General features: G+C 35.6%; 1 long non-coding RNA gene across 1 annotated transcript in view; it reads right to left on the bottom strand.

Moving 5' to 3' along the window:
• Positions 1–17499: 17499 nt before the first annotated feature.
• LOC108530630 (uncharacterized) overlaps positions 17500–19959 on the bottom strand; it is a 23578-nt gene continuing 21118 nt past the window's right edge. The window contains exon 3 of the long non-coding RNA XR_001885913.1: positions 17500–17659. This is a non-coding gene — a long non-coding RNA (uncharacterized LOC108530630). The remainder of the gene's footprint in view (positions 17660–19959) is intronic.

Below are 19959 nucleotides of genomic sequence, written 5' to 3'. Positions count from 1 at the left end.
ACATCAATTTTAGGCACACCTTCAGAGATATTTCAAGTTCAGTTCCAGATCATTGCAATAAAGCGAATGTCACAAAAAGAAGTGAGTCACATGAATTTTTTTTGCTTTTTGTTTCTGAATGCATATAAAAGTTTTGTTTGTATTATATGGTAGTCTATTAAGTGTGATAGCATTATGTCTTAAAACAATATATGTACCTTAATTTAAAATACTTTATTGCTGAAAAATGCAAATAATTATCTGAACCTTCAGTGAGACATAATCTTTTTGCTAGCAGAGTTTCTTGCCTTGATGTTGATGGCTGCTGACTGATCAGGGTGATACTTGCTGAAGGCTGAGGTGGCTGTGGAAATTTCTCAAAATAAGACAACAGTGAAGTTTGCCACATTGATTGACTCTCCTTTCATGAAAGATTTCTTTGTAGCAAGTGATGCTATTTGATAGCATTTTGCCCCCAGAAGAACTTTTTTCAAAGTTGGAGTCAACGCTTTCAAACCCTGCTGCTGCTTTACTAAGTTTATGAAATATCCTAAATCCTTCATTGTCATTTCAACAGTGTTCATAGCATCTTCACCAGCTGTAGATTCTATCTCAAGAAACCACTTTCTTTGCTCATCCATAAAATGCAATTCCTCACTGGTTCAAGGTGTATTGTGAGATCGTAACAATTCAGTCACATTTTCAGGCTCCACTTCTGATTCTACTTCTAATTCTACTTCTCTTGCTGCTTCCACATCGGCAGTTACTTCCTCCATTGAAGTCTTGAGCCCCTCAAAGTCAACCATGAGGGTTGGAATCAACTTCTTTCAAGCTCCTGTTAATGTTGATATTTTGATCTCCTCCCATGAATCAAAATGTTCTTAATGACATCTAAAATGGCGAGTCCTTCCTAAAAGGTTTTTTATTGGGCCAGGTGCAGTGGCTCATGCCTGTAATCCCAGCACTTGGGGAGGCCGAGGTGGGTAGATCACCTGAGATCGGGAGTTTCAGACCAGCCTGGCCAGCATGGTGAAACCCCATCTCTACTAAAAATACAAAAATTAATTAGGCGTGGTGGCATGTGCCTGTAGTCCCAGCTACTCAGGAGGCTGAGGCAGGAGAACCGCTTGAACCCAGGAAGCAGATGTTGCAGTGAACCAAGATCGCTTCACTGCACTCCAGCCTGGGCGACAGAGTGAGCCTCCATCAAAAAAAAAAAAAAAAAGATTTTCTATTTTCTTTGCTCACATCCATTAAAGGATCACTATGTATGGCAGCTATAGCTTTATGAAATGTATTTCTGAAATACTGACTTGAAAGTTGAAATTACTCCTTGGTCCATGGGCTACACAATGTATGTTGTGTTAGCAGGCATGAAAACATTAATCTCCATGAACATCTCCATCAGAGCTCTTGGATAACCAGGTGCATTGTCAATGAGTACTATCTTGAAAGGAATTTTTTTCTGAGCCGTAGTTCTCAACAGTGGGCTTAAATAAATATTCAGTAAACTACACTATAAACTAATGTGCTGTCATCCAGGCTTTGTCATTCTGTTTATAGAGCACAGGCAGCGTAGATTTAGCATAAATTTTAAGGGCCCTAAGATTTCCAAAAAGGTAAATGAGCATTGGCTTCAACTTAAAGACACCAGCCACATTAGCCACTAACAGAATCAGACTGTCCTTCAAAGTGTTGAAGCCAGGCATTAACTTCTCCTCTCTAGCTATCAAAGTCCTCAATGGCATCTTCTTCCAATATAAGGCTATTTCATCTACAGTGAAAATCTGTAGTTAGTGTAGTCATCTTAATCAATGATCTTAGCTAGATCTTCTGGGTAACTTGCTGCAGTTTTTTCATCAGTACTTGCACTTTTATGTTGTAGAGACAGCTAGTTTCCTTAAACCTCATGAACCAACCTCTCCTAGCTTCAGACTTTTCTTCTGCAGTTTCTTCACCTCTCTCTGCCTTCCTAGAACTGGGAGAGTTGGAATCTTGCTCTGGATTAGGCTTTGACTTAAGGGAATGTTGTGGCTGGTCTGATCTTCCATCTGGACCACTAAAACTTTCTCTTTATCAGCAAAAAGGCTGTTTTGGTTTCCTATCATTCTTGTGTTCAGATTGGCATAGCACTTTGAATTTCCTTCAAGAACTTTCCCTTTGCATTCACAACTTGGCTAACTGGTGTAAGAGGCCTAGCTTTCAGCCTATCTCAGCTTTCAACATGCCTTCTTCCCTAAATTTAATCATTTATAGCTTTTGATTGAAAGTGAGAGACAAGTCTTCCTTTCACTTGAATATTGAGAGGCGACTGTAGGTTTATTAATTGGCCTAATTTCAATATTGCTGTGTTTCAGGGAATAGAGAGGCCTGAGGAGAGGGAAAGAGACAGGCAAATGGCTGGCCGGTAGAGCAGTTAGAACACACAACTCTTATCAATTAGGTTCACCGTCATTTACAGGAGAGGTTTGTGGCACTCCAAAACAATTACAATAGTAACATCAAAAATCCCCTGACCACAGATCACTGTAACAGATATAATAATAATGAAAAGGGTTGAAATATTGCAAGAATTATCTAAATGTGACACAGAGATATGAAGTAAGAATATATTGTTGGGAAAATGGCACTGACAGACTTGCTGGATACTGGGTTGCCATAAACCTTCAATTTGCAAAAGATGCAATATCTGCAAAGCACAAGAAAATAAGGTATGCCTGTATGTTCTATGCACTGGGTTAAATGTTGACAATCGAAAACTAATTCTGCCATTTTTTGAAGATTTATATAACAGGCATTATCGTAAATGTTTGGCATATATTTTCTCATTTATTTTTTGTCTCCACAATAGTCTTAGGAATTGGATATTACTATAGCCCACTTTATAGCCAAAAAACCTCAGCTAGAGGTTTAAATAATAGCTAGTTAGCAGGGAACAAAGATTCAAACCCAAGAATCCCTGACTCCCAACCCTATGTTTAACCAGAACATCATGCTGCCACCAAGAAACTTATGATCATATTTCTCGACATCACTTGTGTCAGAATTACTTGGGGTGCTTATTTAGAATGCAAATTTTCAGGCTTGCTCTACTCAAGCTCTACTGAGATTGTTATCTCTGGAGTGGAGGCTGTGTTTTTAAACAAGTGATTCTGCTCTGATGATTCCTATTTATATTCATTTTGAAGTCTAATATACAGTTTATAATTTGTCTATATGCATTAAATATTTAATGAATGCCCATTATGTACAAGTTACACTATACTAGTGTGTTAGACACATTGTTGTATGATACATTTTGTGTCTGACTGCAAGCAAGAAACTTGACGATAAGATACACACAAATACTTATATCACAGAACATTCTTGGAAATTGTTAGATCCTGCTTTAACAGCTATAATTGCTGTCCTATAATTGCTCTTGTATTATTTATTCATGCACATATTATCTTTGTCACACAGAATGCAAATCCTTTGGAGGCTGCTATTTATCTTTTATTTTCATTTGTCCTTTCAGCAAATATTTATTAAGTACCCACTGAGTGTAAAACATGTGGACACTAGAATTATAATAGTGAGCAAAAACAGGCTAGTTCCTTCATGGAGCTTTTGATCTAGTGTGTGGGAAGCCATTTGTTAAATAATCAGACACATGCAAATAATGTAAGTAATCAGAAATATAGCACGTATAAATTGCTACTATGATACATGATACAAAGAAACAGTACTCTTGGCTAAAATAACTTACTTTTTAAAAGATTTGGTCTGGTCAGAGAAATCAGGAAAAGCTCCCCTAAGGAAGCAAATTTTGAATTAAAATCTGAAACATATACAAACACTAATAGGTAAAATGGGAGGAAAGGGAATAAGTATCCAAGAAAAGGGTACAGCACATGGAAAGGCATTTGTGACAGATGGAAACAAGAACAAAGCATTGATAACAGCCAGTACACCTGGACTGGAGAGAAGGAAAAGGAGCTGAAATGTTCATCAGGACTGGTTATTCTCCATTTGCTTTGCCCCATCCCCAGACTCATTCTCCACTTAGAGCCCTGGGAGGCTGACCCCATGGACTGCATCATCTGGTCTCCTGGTCCAGCTTCTGTTTGGATTTGGACAATGGGAAGCACATGCAGGAGACCAGTAAAAGACAGTCAGAATATTTCTTCTCCACTCCCACTCTACTTTAGGGTCTCAGTTCCAGTACTGTTAGAATACCTGAACAACTATGACTCCTGCCCACCAGGCCCTCTTCTAGGGGTCTAGACTCCAATAACACTATTTCAGTCCTCTTATCCCTTCAGACCTGAGGATGATAATGGCTTCCTGCTATTGCTGGTCTCTGGGTGCCCCAGCATTTCTTGGTTTTCTTAATCCTGCTCCTTTTGGTTTTCTTAACCCTGCTCTCTTTGAAGGTAGTTCCTCTTCATTAAAATCCTTTCCTCTGAGTTGAATTGTTTCCTGCTAGGACCATAAGGTATGTGGTATCAATCCCTAGGTCCTAGTTTAAAAAAATACCTACAATACAACATTCAAAAATATCTGACATTCAAATAACTGACTTTTTCCCATGATAGAACAGTCCATGGAATTTTCTTTTGCCTCTTAGTTACACTTACTACTTTATTGTCAATAGTTGGTCTTCTTAATTATTAAAAGATTCTTGGAGGACTATAATCATTACCATTCACACGAACAGATTTCTTGCCATCCAAAGGAATTAGGGTGAACAACGCCTTTGTAGTGTAGACATAAAAAGCATGGACTCAGAGAAACCTGGATTTAGTTATTTGCTCTGCCACTTAGTATTAGTATGCCCATAGATATGTTTTCTCAACACTCTGAATCTGTTTCCTAGGTAAAATGGGAACTTTTATTCTTATCTTACAGGATTTTTGTGAATATTAAATAAAATTATGCTGAGAGGGACTGGTAGAGAAAAGTACTTAATAAGCAGTAACTATTGTTACTATTACACCTATTTAATCATGGATAAAAAAGAAGTGACAAGTTTTTAGAATTGACATATGTTCATGGTTTAAATAGAAAACCAACATGGAAGAATATGAAGTATAAAATAAAAATTTCTCATTTCTTTCCTTCACCTCCTAATTCCACCCCTCAGAGTGCTGCTATTAAAAGGATATGCAACTCACGCCTGTAATCCCAGCACTTTCGAAGGCTGAGGCAGGTGGATCACGAGGTCAGGAGATCGAGACCATCCTGGCTAACATAGTGAAACCCCATCTCCACTAAAAATACAAAAAATTAGCCAGGTGTGGTGGTGGGCGCCTGTAGTCCCAGCTACTTGAGAGACTGAGGCAGGAGAATGGCATGAACCCAGAAGGTAGAGCTTGCAGTGAGCCAAGATTGTGCCACTGCACTCCAATCTGGGCGACAGAGAAAGACTCCGTCTCAAAAAAAAAAAAATGATATGCAACTTTATAGATATTTTCCATAGTATACTCTGCATTTAGAGAATGAAAATGAAATAACACATGTGGGAAGAAGAAGAATTGGCACTCCTCCTGTTCTTTGTGATTGAGATATTCAGAGAAGCATGTGTATCACAATACCATAGAATTCTGATACCACCCTAATATCAATGCAGTTCACAAAGAAGTACAATTTTGGAGATAGAGTTAACAAATTTTTATTTCTGTATCTCTGGATGGAAATCACTTGGACTAATTTAGCACAGAATAGTAAACACTTCTGATTCTTAATACCAACAATTTAGGCAGCTGAAAGGAGAGGATATAAAGTTGAATAGCTTAAAAGTATTGGGACAATGGGAAAACACTGTCAAAAATGATTGTGATCATTTTACTCAGGACCCAAAGATTAGATTCAGGTATCTTATATCAACCTATATAGAAATAAGTAATTTCCAATCACTTACTACAGAACATATTTTTTTAATCCTCTACTGGTCTTTTTTACAACAGGTAGTTTCTCTGAATTCCTTAAACCTTTCTATGAAATACAGCATGCATCCAGGTACCAGCAAGTAATGAGAATGCTACTTAGGGAAAACTTGGTGACTATGTAAATTGTTAAATTTACTCTACATGTTTTCTGAGTCAGACCACTGGAAAACACTCCTACAAACATCAGAACCCTCCATTTCCAGACCTTCTTGCAGTCCAAGGACACTGGCTAGCTCTGAAATTCAGTCACTTTTTCCCATTAGTATCCTCTCATTCCCTTTAGCCATGGAGAATTTGGAAAATTCCCCATTCCAAGCCCACTGGCCAGCCTTCTTTTCCTGAGTCCCAAATCTTCTGAAGGTGTTTGATGTCCCAGGCACCTTCAGAAAGCCTGCGTTGTACTGTAATATTTTATGAACAAGGGAAGAAAAATCCTGAATATTGTATTTTATATCCCAACTGAAATGGTCCATGTCAAAGAAGAAACTACCTAAAATATATATACATATGTATAATTATTCATATATATATAATCCTTCATATGTATATATACAAATTCTTCCCCACACATATCTTTAAGGAATACATTTGCCTTGAACATTTAGCAAATAAATAAATGAATAAAACAATTATTGTCAAATGACAAATGGTAGGAAATTTGAATTTATTACAGCATTTAAAATGTATCATATGTTTGTACTTTAATAAGTTACATAGTATATGCATAGCATGGTTTACTACATGATCAAATCACACTGATCAGTGTGATACACGAAATAAAAAATACATAATTTATAAATATGAACTAACGTCTATGAAGGTATCTCCAATTATTCCATATACACCGATGCTAAATGATCAAATTACACTTGTAAACTGGTTCATGTAAGATTATCAGAATACCTGGCAATGAAAACATTTTATTATTTTTATGAATGTATGATGTCTTGCCATTGCCAGAAACATTCTTTTAAATTTTCATTTAATTAAAAAATGGCTCTTGAATATTTGTTATGAAAAAGACATTCGAGATAGAGACCTCTGTACCAAGTTCTAGTCCAAAAATTTTTTTTAAATACAAAGACTTCTTTAAATTACAAAGACAGTTTTTGCTTTTCAGTTTGTCAAAGTATTTCATAATAATATAAATTAGAAATAGAAAGTAAAGGGGGATGACACTGTCCTGACTGCTGTAAAACAACAATATACCTGGCTTTTACTCCCCTCTTTCATCAAAAATAAGCCAAGTATAAACATTTATTTGTGCTTTTGTGTTTGTTATTTCATCTTTTTTTACAATGTGCTTAAACCTGATAGCTTATGTTTTAAAATTTTACCGATGGAGCATCACTTGTGAGTCACAACACAGAAGAATTTGTATTTCTCTCAGTAGTACCACTGTGTAATATACCCTGCAAATAGTATTCATACACCTAAACTTTTCTATTTTTCTCTCACTCCCAGGTACTCAACAAATACTTGCAGAATGAATTAATAAAGCTCAGTGAAATGTCCTATCTTACCAATAACACAACTTCCATCTAACCTTTCACTTTTGAACAGCTCCTTTGTCAAATCAACAAATCTAATCTGCTGCTAAATGCACTGTCAATCAAACTCAGAATTAGTTACATAAAGAACAATGCAATAACTTCCTTTTAGAGTTGAATGATAGACAAAAGTTTGTAAAATTTAAGAAACACATATGCTTCCTTTTTATTAAATATTATGATTTTCATTTATTCTGGATTGCCAGAAAGCCTAAATCCAGATATTGTAATCAATTCAGCTAAAATGATCTCCATTTCATTCCTTGAAAATAATTCACTTTGTTTCAAGAATTACAATGAGTTTCCCTTCTGGAAATACATGGAACCTACTGTGTGTAAAGTATTGTAACAAATAAGACGAATTCCCTATTCTCCCACTTATATTTCTACTGTTAATTACAATGCAAAAAATGCAAAAGACCAAATGGATAACAGAGTTGACAACAAGCTAGGCAAACAATAGCAGCCTTTTATTTAAAAAATTTTTTTTAAAGTATGTAACCATTTATTGAACATCTTTGTATCAGAGACTTTGGTAAACATTTTATATACACCACCACAATAATCCTACAAAATAAGTATTGTTATGCTCACATTGATGTCAGAAAGCAGGCTCTTAGCATAGGACTTAGCACATGCCAGATATTCAACAAATACACGTGGAATGAATAAAGCTTAGTGAAGTTCCCTAATTACACAGGTAACAAGTTAAGAAGGGGTAGAGCATTATATTTACCTATAGAATGTCCAAATTTAGTTTTATAAATTAATCTAAACTGAATTCTACTCAATTTATAGGTGGGCTTTATAAAACATAGTTCAGTAATCAGCCTTCTGGATACCTTCTGAATAAACTAGGTTACCTTCTGGATAAACTAGGGTACCAAATTATAGGGAATTTTTTTGAAAGGGAAAGAAAATTTAAATAATTTTCCAGCGAGAATATTCAAATACACTCCTGACAACTTTTTAAAACATTATTTAACAGGAAAACTATCTATTTGTCATGAAGCAAACTAAAAGAAACTAGGTATCAGGCCAGGCGTGGTGGCTCACGCCTGTAATCCCAACACTTTGGGAGGCCGCGGCATGCAGATCACCTGAGGTCAGGAGTTCGAGACCAGCTTGGCCAACATGGTGAAATCCCGTCTCTACTAAAGATACAAAAATTAGCCAGGCATGGTAGTGGGCACCTGTAATCCCAACTACTTGGGAGGCTGAGGTATTCTATTGAAATTAAGTTGGTAGTAATTCAAACTAAATCGTTACATACTAAGATGGTAATTGTAATCTCCAGGAAAATAATTAAGAAAATAAGCAAAATATATTTTAGTAAAAGAAATGAGAAAGGAATAAAAACAGTACAATAGAACATATCTAACACAAAAGAAGGTAGTAATGGAGAAATGTGAACAAAGAAATGACACATAGAAAACAAATAGCAAAATGGCAGAAGTAAGTCCCTCCTAATCAGTAATTACACTAGCTATAAGTGGATTCAACTCTCCAATTGAAAGGGGGAAATTTACAGAATGGAGAATTTGTAATTTGATTGTGCAAATCTGATCTTGACCAATGTTTAAATCAGTAAGACTAGCAAGGCTCATTATTGTGTCCATTTATGCTATAAGATATTATGAGAGGAGAATGGGTGAAGCAGCTCACACCTGTAATCCCAGTACTTTGGGAGGCCGAGGCTGGAGGATCACTTGAGGCCCCCAGTTTGAGACCAGCCTGGACAACAAAGGATACCCCATTTCTACCAAAAAAAAAAAAAGTTTTTTTAGTTAGCTGGGTATAGTAACACATTCCCATGGTCCCAGTTACTCAGGAGGCTGAGGTTAGAGGATCACTTAATGCTGGGAGGTCAAGGCTGTAGTGAGCTATGATTGAATCACTGCACATTCCAGCCTGGGTGAAAGAGTGAGAACCTATCACTAAAAATAAATAAATAAATATATATATACATACATACATACATATATATATATACACACACACACACAGTGTGTGTGTGTGAGGTGTGAGGTATTTTCTAGTAATGGTCATGTTTAGAAAAGGGCAGTGGAAAACAAACATGCAGAACAAGAGGCAGAGAGGGGTTGGGTGGAGGAAGCTAAGATATAGGGGGTAGGAGGAAGTTCACTCCAGAGTTCCAGAGTTGGGTCTGGAGGGGGAGAGGAGTTTGAGTTTGGATTTTTGGAATTGAGATATTGTACATTTTCATTAAAGTGATAAATTAGCCATTTTAATATACTTTATTATTTTAATAGCATACCATTAGAAAACAATTTTTTTCTGCTATATCTGGCTGTCCCTAATAAATTATTCTAGGCAAAAATTCTCCTATCTGCACATTGACTCTTTGTCATGTTCACTGTCATTTCTTTCTCTATGTTACTGGTTTATTTTCACCTTTGGATTTTGTTCTTACTTTTAGAATGAAAAAAAGCACACTGGTGAGTACATGTGCCTTTCCATAATACTATTATCACTTTACGCGAGATCATTCAATAATGAGTGGATCTTAAAGGCAATGGTCTATTTCCTAGTTACAAGCCAGTACTCTTTCCCAGTAGTACTCCAAAATAAATGCCAAATAAAATCCTTAATATGGAATTTCAGTTCGAATGCTCACAAATTAAGCAAAGAAGCAGTGTTTTATTTAAAATAAATTAGTCACTTTTTCCATTTTCTCTTTCAGCCTTAAGAAATGAGATATAGTTAGTTTTAAATGTGAAACTTAGTACACTATGCAAATCATGTCTGTGTGTCAAAGAAAAATAACAAACTTAATGAGGAATGTTAAAAAAAAAAAAAAAAAAAAGCAGAACCCATTAGTTTAAAGATACATAGGAACAGCCAAAGATGACAAACAAACATAAAATTCAAAACATGGTAGGGAAAGGGAATAGGCACTGAAACACATAAATCAGTGTTTTGAATTCTTTTTCTCTGTGGGTATAATTGTACCTTAGTTTCTTATAATGATTTATTGAGGTAAATATTCTGTATGGTTTAACAGCTACAGCTTCAAAGTGTCAGGCACAAGCTCTCCTTTATTCATGAGGCAGCTGAGTACTGGGATGTGAATTCACTTCTGTATTCTGGGACTTGGCAAAGTTTGTTTTTAAGGTCCTTATAAAGAATTCATGTTGATGCAGTCTATTCAAATGTGAAAAACACTGTGCTGTAATGAGTAAAATAGAAAACCTTTACAGTAATTCTGGAGAAAAAAGTAAATAAATTGAAGTAAGCCACACAGAATTACTTTCAGCAAAGTAAAGAATGCCCCTGAGTTCATCTTAATCCACTTTTTCAGATTTAGGGATGCCTACAAACCCCATTCATCAGATGGGTGACTAAACTGGGAACTGAATCTAATATCAAAACAAAAAGAAAATAATCCGAGAGAAATAGAATTAAGTCTCTGTCTACAATATTCAGATAAGAAAGTCTTTGGGTTGATTTTCAATTTGCACATGTTACTGCTCTGAGACCAAGGTATGTCCAACAGCAAACAGTAATAACAGTCACACAGTAGTTTATTAAAACTACCATATAACAACTTTATAGTTTGGAAAGGGAAAACAAGTAATTTACCAAATACATTTCCTTTTAAAGTACCATGCCAATAGAAGTTATACATGGATATATAAGGCATAGAGACCTAATGAAACCTTGAAATTCATTGAACTTATGTTTGTTTATGTCAAGTCTTTCAGCAGAAAATTCAGATTTTTGCCAAGAAATACATGTGCCTTAGATATATAAGCTCAATATGAAATAAAGATTTGACCTGCCTAGACAGTGGTCCTCTGATGCATCCATATTCCTACGCATCTGCCAAAGTGGCTTTACGATTCCCCACAAGGTAGTTTGATAGTTTGAGGGTATAGGTGCCAAGTAAAAGTAAATTTTAAAAAATTAAAACACATAGTTTAAAAATATACCTACATTTTTTGTAAAACAAAATGTAGAGAGAAAAGATTCTCTCATTTCCAGATAATGTATTTTATGCTTTCAAATTTTGTTCAATTGAGGAAGTATTTTGCATTATTAGAGAGAGAGAGATCTCACTAATAAATGGCTTTTACCTTCTTGCTAATTCCCTTTATAATTAAGAATTACCTAAAAACTCTGCCTGCTGAAAGCTACTCATTAAATTATAAACGTTTTCTTTATCCTCACAGAGCCTAACATAGCCATGCGTGGGGTAGATGATCGGTAAATAAAGACTTACACCAGATAGCAACTTATTAGTTTAAAATGGCTCTAGACAAATTTTATTACTTTTCAGGTAACATATTTTTCTCCCCAGAATAATAACTTTTTCACACAAAAAAAAATCACTAAATAAATATACTATAAGATGTGATGTTTTGACATTACTTTCTGGCAAAACACTTACTAATTTAGTCGACACAACTTCTAGTCAGAGAATATCATCTGGAAAAATATGCATTGTGTACCATGTTTAAATGACCCAAAATGTTTTGCATTGCCGATATAGAATGCAGAGGTGGCATCTTGTACAACTCTAAAAGTACCTGATACAGTTGGATATTTATCCCCGCCCAAATCTCATGCCGAAATGTAAATCCCAGCGTTGACAGAGAGGCCTGGTGGGAGGTGATTGGGTCATGGGGACGGATCTCTCATGAATGTCTTATTGCTGTCCTTGTGATAGTGAGTTCTCATGAGAATTGGTTTTTTAAAAGTGTGTGGCACCTGGCCAGGCATGTTGGCTCACACCTGTAATCCCAGCACTTTGGGAGGCTGAGGAGGGTAAATCACTTGAGGTCAGGAGTTCAAGACCAGCCTGACCAACATAGCAAAACCCAGTCTCCACTAAAAAGACAAAAATTAGCTGGGCATGGCCACAAGCACTGGTAGTCCCAGCTACTTGGGAGGCTGAGGCACGAGAATCACTTGAACCCAAGAGGTGGAGGTTGCAGTAAGTTGAGACCGTGCGACTGCACTCCAGCCTGGGCAACAGAGCAAGACTCCGTCAAAAAAAAAGAAGTGTGTGGCACCTGCCCCCTTCTCTTGCTCCCTTCTCACCGTGTGAGAAGCCTGTTCCCCCTCTGCCTTCCACCATGAGAAAAAGCTCCCTGAGGCCTCCCCAGAAGCCAAGCAGATGCCACTGCCATGCTTTCTGTACAACCTGCAGAACTGTGAGCCAATTAAACCTCTTTTCTTTATAAATTTCCCAGTGTCAGGTATTTCTTTAAAGCAATGCAAAAATGGCCTAACACAGTAACTTTCTGTGCTATAACTTCAAGTTCATTTAGCCAAGATAATCATGAGCTCCTAAAAGTCTAAAAAACAATTGATGCAGAAAATGGTGCAGAAAGAAGAATGCACCTTCCAAAGAATGAACATCTCACACTCCTCCTCTACCAGCCATCCATTATCAATTCTTTAATTCATTCAGCAAATATGGTAAAACTTTATTACTTTATAATTTATGTATAATCTATGCTTATTTACTTTCAAATGCTATTTATTACTTATTTAAGCTTGCTTTCATTATTCACCAAATGCCATATTTTTCTGTGAAAAGAGAGGGTATCTTGGGTTGGTATAAAATGCATTATAATTTTCCTATTAGAATTAATGAAAATATTTTATTTTTATAGCTTTTCACTAAAGAGCAGAATTTTCCAAAACAAATTAACATCTTGAAGGGAGGGATAGGTGTACCCTATTCAAAGTTTCTAAAAGTATCATAAAACTAGAGAAGAAAAGAATTAATATCAACTCTGCATCCCATATTTTTCAGGTAGTATTCAAGTAAATATGTGTTAGTTCATCAACCCTTAGAATAACCCCATGTGAGAAGTACCTTTTGAGAAGGTGAGAAAACTAAGACTCAATGATGTGAAATGAAGTGTTCAAGGTCATACAACTAATAAGTGGACGAGCCAGAACTCAAATCAAACGTTGCCAAGTCCAATGGCCATTTCTCTGTGCTTATCTTCATTTCTCATCAGCATTCAACAAAATCATCAACTTCCTCCTTCTTGAAATCCTGACCTCTCTTGCCCTCCAAATACTGCATCTCCTGGTTTATTTCATCCTTATTAAGAGTTACTACCTCTTAGCCTCCAGTGTTGAATCTACCTCTTTTACCTGACTTTTAAGTTATAGGGTTCCTCGGACTCAGGTCAGAGCCCTCTGAAATATATCTCTTTTCCTGGATGATCTTATCCATTCCCATGGATTTGAATACCATCCCTATATTGATAACTGTCAGATATATCTATACTTAAGCCATGACTTCTGCGAGTTTCAGGTTTGATTATCTATCTACTGTGTTTCTTGGTATTTCCACATATATATCTCAAAAACATTATAAATTTACTGTGTCCAAAGAAAACAATTAACAAATAAATCATGATGCCTACCCACCTGAATCTGTCTGTCTCCTCCCATTTGGGTAAACAGAAAATTTGTCCATAAGTTGTTCAAGCCAGAAACCTAAGAGCCGTCTTTTTATTTTCCTTTTCTTTATCCCCAATTCTAATCCATCAGCAAGTCCTGTTGTTTCTCATTCTAAGATATATCTTGAATTGCTCCATATCTCTTCAGTTCCAGCTCTACCACCTTAACCCAGGTCTCACCTGAACTATGCAACAGCTGAACTATGCATTATTATTTCTCACCTGAACTATGCAACAGCTTCTCATTATTTCTCACCTGAACTATGTAACAGTTTCACTTCTACTCTTGACCTCCTTCAATCCATTCTCCATACTGTAATAAGAGTAAATGTCTTAAGATATCAAATCAGTCACTCTCCTGCTAAAAGCCTTACAGCAGGCCAGGCACAGTGGTTCATATCTGTAATCCCAGCACTTTGAGAGGCCAAGGCAGGTGGATCACTTGAGTCCAAGAGTTCAAGAGTAGCCTAGGCAACATGATGAAATCCCATCTCTACAAGAAAAAAAAAAAATGTTAGCCAGGCATGGTGGGCCTGTAGTCCCAGCTACTGGGGGGTTGAGACAGGAGGATCACTTGAGCCTAGGAGATGGAAGCTCCAGTTAGCCATGATCGGGCTACTGTACTTCAGCCTAGACAAGAGAACAAGACACTGTTTCAAAAAAAAAACCCCTACAATGGCTTACTCTTAAGATAAAATCTTAAAATGGCACTTAAGATTAAATCCAAACTTCATTTCATGATCTAAAAGCTCTGCCTATCTTTCCAACCCCACCTTATGCCAGTCTCCCCTCTTTTCACTATACTCTAGTAAATACTGATTGTCTTTCTTTTTTTTTTTTAGCTCAAAATGTTATCTGTTTCTTTTTTTCCATAAGTTATAGGGGTACAGGTAGTATTTAGTTATATGGGTAAGTTCTTTAGTGGTGATTTGTGAGATTCTGGTGCACCCATCACCTAAGCAGTATACACTGCACCATATGTGTAGTCTTTTATCCCTCACCCCCCTCTCATGCTTCCCCCCAAATCCCCAAAGCCGATTGTATCATTCTTATCCCTTTGTATCTTCATATTAATTATGAAGATAAATTATAATAATCTTCATAATTTAGCTCCCACATATCAGTGAGAACATATGATGTTTGGTTTTCCATTCCTGAGTTACTTCACTGAGAGTAATAGTCTCCAGTCTCATCCAGGTCACTGCAAACGCTGTTAATCCATTCCTTTTTATGGCTGAGTAGTATTACACACACACACACACACACACACACACACACACCAGTTTCTTTATCCACTCATTGAGTGATGGGCATTTGGGTTGGTTCCATGATTTTGCAATTGTGAACTGTGCAGCTGTAAACATGCGAGTGCAAGTATGTTTTTCATATAATGGCTTCTTTCCCTCTGGGTAGATACCCAGTAGTGGGATTGCTGGATCGAATAAATGGTAGTTCTCCTTTTAGTCCTTTAAGGAATCTCCACACCATTTTCCATAGTGGCTGTACTAGTTTTACCTTCCCACCAGCACTGTAGAAGTGTTCCCTGTTCACCACATCCAAGCCAACATCTATTTTTTTTTTTTTATTTTTTAATTATGGCCATTCTTGCAGGAGTGGTATCACATTGTGGTTTTGACTTGCATTTCCTTGATCATTAGTGATGTTGAGCATTTTTTCATATGTTTGTTGGTCATTTGTATATCTTTTTGAGAATTGTCTATTCATGTCCTTAGTTACTAGAACACACTAAGCTCTTTTCAGCCTCAAGGCCATTTCACATGCTGTTCCCTTTACCTAAACCACTTCCCCATTAATTACCTAGCTAGCTCCATCTTACTCTGAATAGCACTACCTTTTGAGGCAGACCCACACCATGCTGTCAGAGTCCCTTGTTTTTTCCTTATGGCACTTATTGTATTTTATAATCATTTTATGTAGTTGTCTTTTTGTTGTCTACCAAACTAGAATATAAACTCCATAAAGGCAGAGACTAATTAGTTCAATTATTTATACTGTTAATTGTTATATTTCCCATGCCTGGCACAATAAATAATAGCTCTCAATAAACACTTGTGAATGAATGAAAGCCAGGTGTGACTGATTCCAAACAAACATTCTCTCCACTATATCATGCTGCCACCTTAAAGGATCTTAGAAATCATCTAGCCAACTCTCTTGTTTTACAAATAAAAAACTGAAATCCAGAAAGACAAGTGATTAGCCCAAGGTGACACAGAATTAACTGACAGAGCCACAGTGACCCCAGACGTTCTGATTTCTGAATCAGATTTTTTCTTAGACAGCACATGGCCTTATGCTAATAGGTGCATCCAAACCATACCTAAGAAATCTTCTGCAAGTATGAGGTGGCCAAAAATATCAGAAAAAAATTTTAACAAGCGTTTATAAACTAATATAAAACTAGAAAAAAATACAATTATAACAGTAGTATAGAATGCATTAGATTACCAAAATCTTTTCCTAAATTGTTTTAAAAGAAAATTTGAGAATATAGACAAAATAGTCCTCTATTTTACATTATATAAATCATTTACTTCACAATATAAACAACATTTTATTTCATATAGATAATACATTCAGAATATGCCTGCTTAGAGAAATCATACATTTGCTGTTGTGGAAACAATAAATAAATAATAAAAAAATTTAAAAAAGGAGAAATCATACTTTGTTCCTAAAAATTTAAGTTTTCTTAATAGCTAGTAACTCTAAAATTCATACAAGTATAAAATTTGCACAATGTTGAAACTAAACAAGAAACCAAGCAAAGTATCTAGAGTTAATAGATAAAAGATAAAAGAAGGAACAGCCAAACACAGGAATCCTACACTGCCTACTTCCAGAATTCAGTCACTGGTCTGCAAAACCCTAAACCATGTACCAATTTACTCAATCCATGAAGCAATGCAGTCTACATTGTCACAACTACACTTTCCCAGCTGCTTCCACTCCTGAAGAACTCAAATCAGGTAGCTACTAAATCATCTCAAGTTGCTCCTGTCATGTGATGACCAATGGAGAAAACTGTGATCCAACTTTTCTTTGCCAAAAACGTTTTACTTCCCCACTGAGCACATGGTGTTCATACTCACGATTCTGCCCATGTGTGAATATCTTTTTTAATTTCCATAATAAAAAACTAGAAAAAATAACCTCCATCATGAACCACTTAATTGTTAAAAACATCTATGTCTCCATTTAACTCCTTCCTCATCTTCCAAAGAATTCTACATAATTTTTCAAAAGTATTAGAAATAATATAATACAAATATTTTACTTTTAGCATTGCAACACTATTTATTACTGCAAATGATAATTAGTTGAGCTATCTCATAGTTCAAATAGGTTTATGTAGACTATCCTAGTGAACAAGAAATTATGTACAGCATTGTTGTATGGAAAAAAAAAATCTGCTTCCATGGAACTTTTGTTTGATTTCCAACTTCCCTAAAATTACTAAACTTTCAAAGTTCTTTTCATACAATGTCATGTTGTTTTTCCCTCAGAAAAATTTCCCTCATAAGAAAGAGGTTATTATAAATACCTTTGTTATTTACCTACCAGTTGTTCCAAATGCTGTGTCTTTTAATTTTCATTAGGTCTTTTATGTCTACCAGATGTGTCTCTTGCTACTGCTCATTAGAATAAGCAAATTACCTCAGTATATACTGGACTTCTGTAGATTTCAAGGCTCTGATTTAAAAGTTGTCATTTGGAATCTGGCAAAACAGTCCTGTTGGAAAAGTTTCAAAAAATAAATTTCAGTACTTTGGAGCCCTTTCCTACTCTAGAAACTAAAAAATCCTGTGTCAAACATAGATTAATGACCCACTATTAGAGCATATTACAGTGGAATGTTACCAAAAGCATGAGTAAATCATGTTTACCTTGTACAGTATGGGACCTGCTCCCATTCTGTTATGGAAAGCCTAAACCTGCATTGTCCAACGGGATAGCCAATAGCCACACGGGGCTCTTGGGTGCTAGAAATGTGACTAGCCTTAATTGAGAAAGGCTGTAGTATAAAGTACACACCAGATTTTTTAAGAATATAATCTAAAATATCTCTCATTAGTAATTTTTATAATTATATATTGAAATAATACTATTTTTGATATATTGGGTTCTAATACATTAGAAACATGAATTCCACCTGTTGCTTTTCACCTTTTTTAGTATGACTACTAGAAATTTTTAAATTACATATGTGATTCGCATTTGTGACTCAGATTATATTTCTGTAGAATAGCACTGTCTTGCTATAATAAGATTTTACAGTTAAGTTAGTTTTGGTGTTTTATTTTCCCCAAAGAAATAGTTTATGATTAATGTGTTGTGGATAGCCCATAGGAAGCAAGGTCCTTAATGAAAACTTAAACTTTCAATGAGAATTAGAAAGAAAAAAAGAGGAGTGGGGAATAAAAGAGGAACAGAAACATTGTAGGAATAGATAATAAACATTAACTTCTCTACTCAAAGCAAAAAGTACTATATATTCAAAAACATTGTAACAGCTAAATATGTTTATTATTATTAAAACACTGCTTAGCAAGGAAGTAAAAAACAGATAAAAACAATAGTTTAATGGTTTTGAAGTTTTACTTTTTTCCAACTACTCTCAGTTGAGGGAACAAAAATTAGCAAAAAAGAAAAAAAAATCAACTGCTTTTCCCTGTATCAAATGATAGGTAGTAAGAAATTCCGAAGTTCTAGTCTCCAAAGAATAGTACTATAATATTTTTTTAAATAAGCATCAGAGGCCAGGCATGGTGACTCATGCCTGCAATCCCAGCACTTTGGAAGGCCAAGGTGGGAGAATCAAGCATAGGCCAGGAGTTCAGGGACAGCCTAGCCAACATGGTGAAACCTCGTCTCTACTAAAAATACAAAAAATTATCCAGGCATGGTGGTGCATGCCTGTAATCCCAGCTACTTGGGAGGCTGAGGCCCAAGAATTGCTTCAGCCTGGGAAGCGGAGGTTGCAACAAACCGACATTGTGCCACTGCAGTCTAGCCTGGGTGACAGAGCAAGACTCTGTCTGAAAAAAAAAAAAAAAAATGCATTAGTAGTCAGGTGTGGTGGTATGCACCTATAGTCCCAGCTACTAGGGAGGCTGAGGCCAAAGGATCACTTGAGCTTAGGAGTTGGAGGCCAGCCTGTGCAACATAGAGAGAACCCATCTCTAAAACAAAACAAAAAAAGGCATTAGTAAAGCTGGTCAGTAACCATATATCGTTTTCTTCTGAGAAAGTTCACTTGCTTCATATTAGTGATCATTTCATTTCAATGGTTATAAAGGAACAGTTCAAATTTTATGGTCTGAGCATATGGGAGTATAAATTGGTACAAGCAGTTTGGAAAACCTTTTGGCATTATTATCTACTCCTAAGCATATTCTCAACAGTAACACATGCACATTTATATAAAAAATATATAAAAATGTTCATAGCAGCATCATTCATAATAAGTCAAAAACTGGAAACAACTCACATACCCATCGACAAATGAATTCATACAATGGCATACTATATAGAATAAAATGAACCAACCACTACTATAAAATAATAATGATTCTCATAAATATAACATTGTGTAAAGGAAGCTAGATATAAAAAATATACTGTATGATTCTATTTAAATAAAGCTCAAAAACAGAAAAAAAATTAATTTATGATCTTAAAAGTCAAGATAGTTACCTTTGAGGGGGTCATAGTAATTGAGAGGGAAGGAAGGAGTCAGTAGCCCGAAAATGTTTCATTTCTTTTTTTTTTTTTATATGTTTTATTTCTTGACCCAGGTAGTGGTTATATAGATATGTTCATTTTGTGATGAATGAGCTATATACGCTTATGATTTGTATACTTTTCTGTATGTCTATTATGTTTTCATCAAAATATAATTCAAAAAATAAAATCTATGGTTATACTAAAATTTCATTTTATATTATGAATATTTGAAATTAGGAATATTTTTGCTAAATTGTTTTTTAAATGTGGTTTTGTCCTTAAGATTACTTTCATATTTATTAAATT

Source organism: Rhinopithecus bieti, unplaced genomic scaffold (assembly GCF_001698545.2).
Source record: "Rhinopithecus bieti isolate Rb0 unplaced genomic scaffold, ASM169854v2 scaffold_8211, whole genome shotgun sequence".
Classification (NCBI taxonomy): domain Eukaryota; kingdom Metazoa; phylum Chordata; class Mammalia; order Primates; family Cercopithecidae; genus Rhinopithecus; species Rhinopithecus bieti.
Note: the sequence above shows the minus strand (reverse complement) of the source record. Positions and strands in the feature narration are given on the sequence as shown.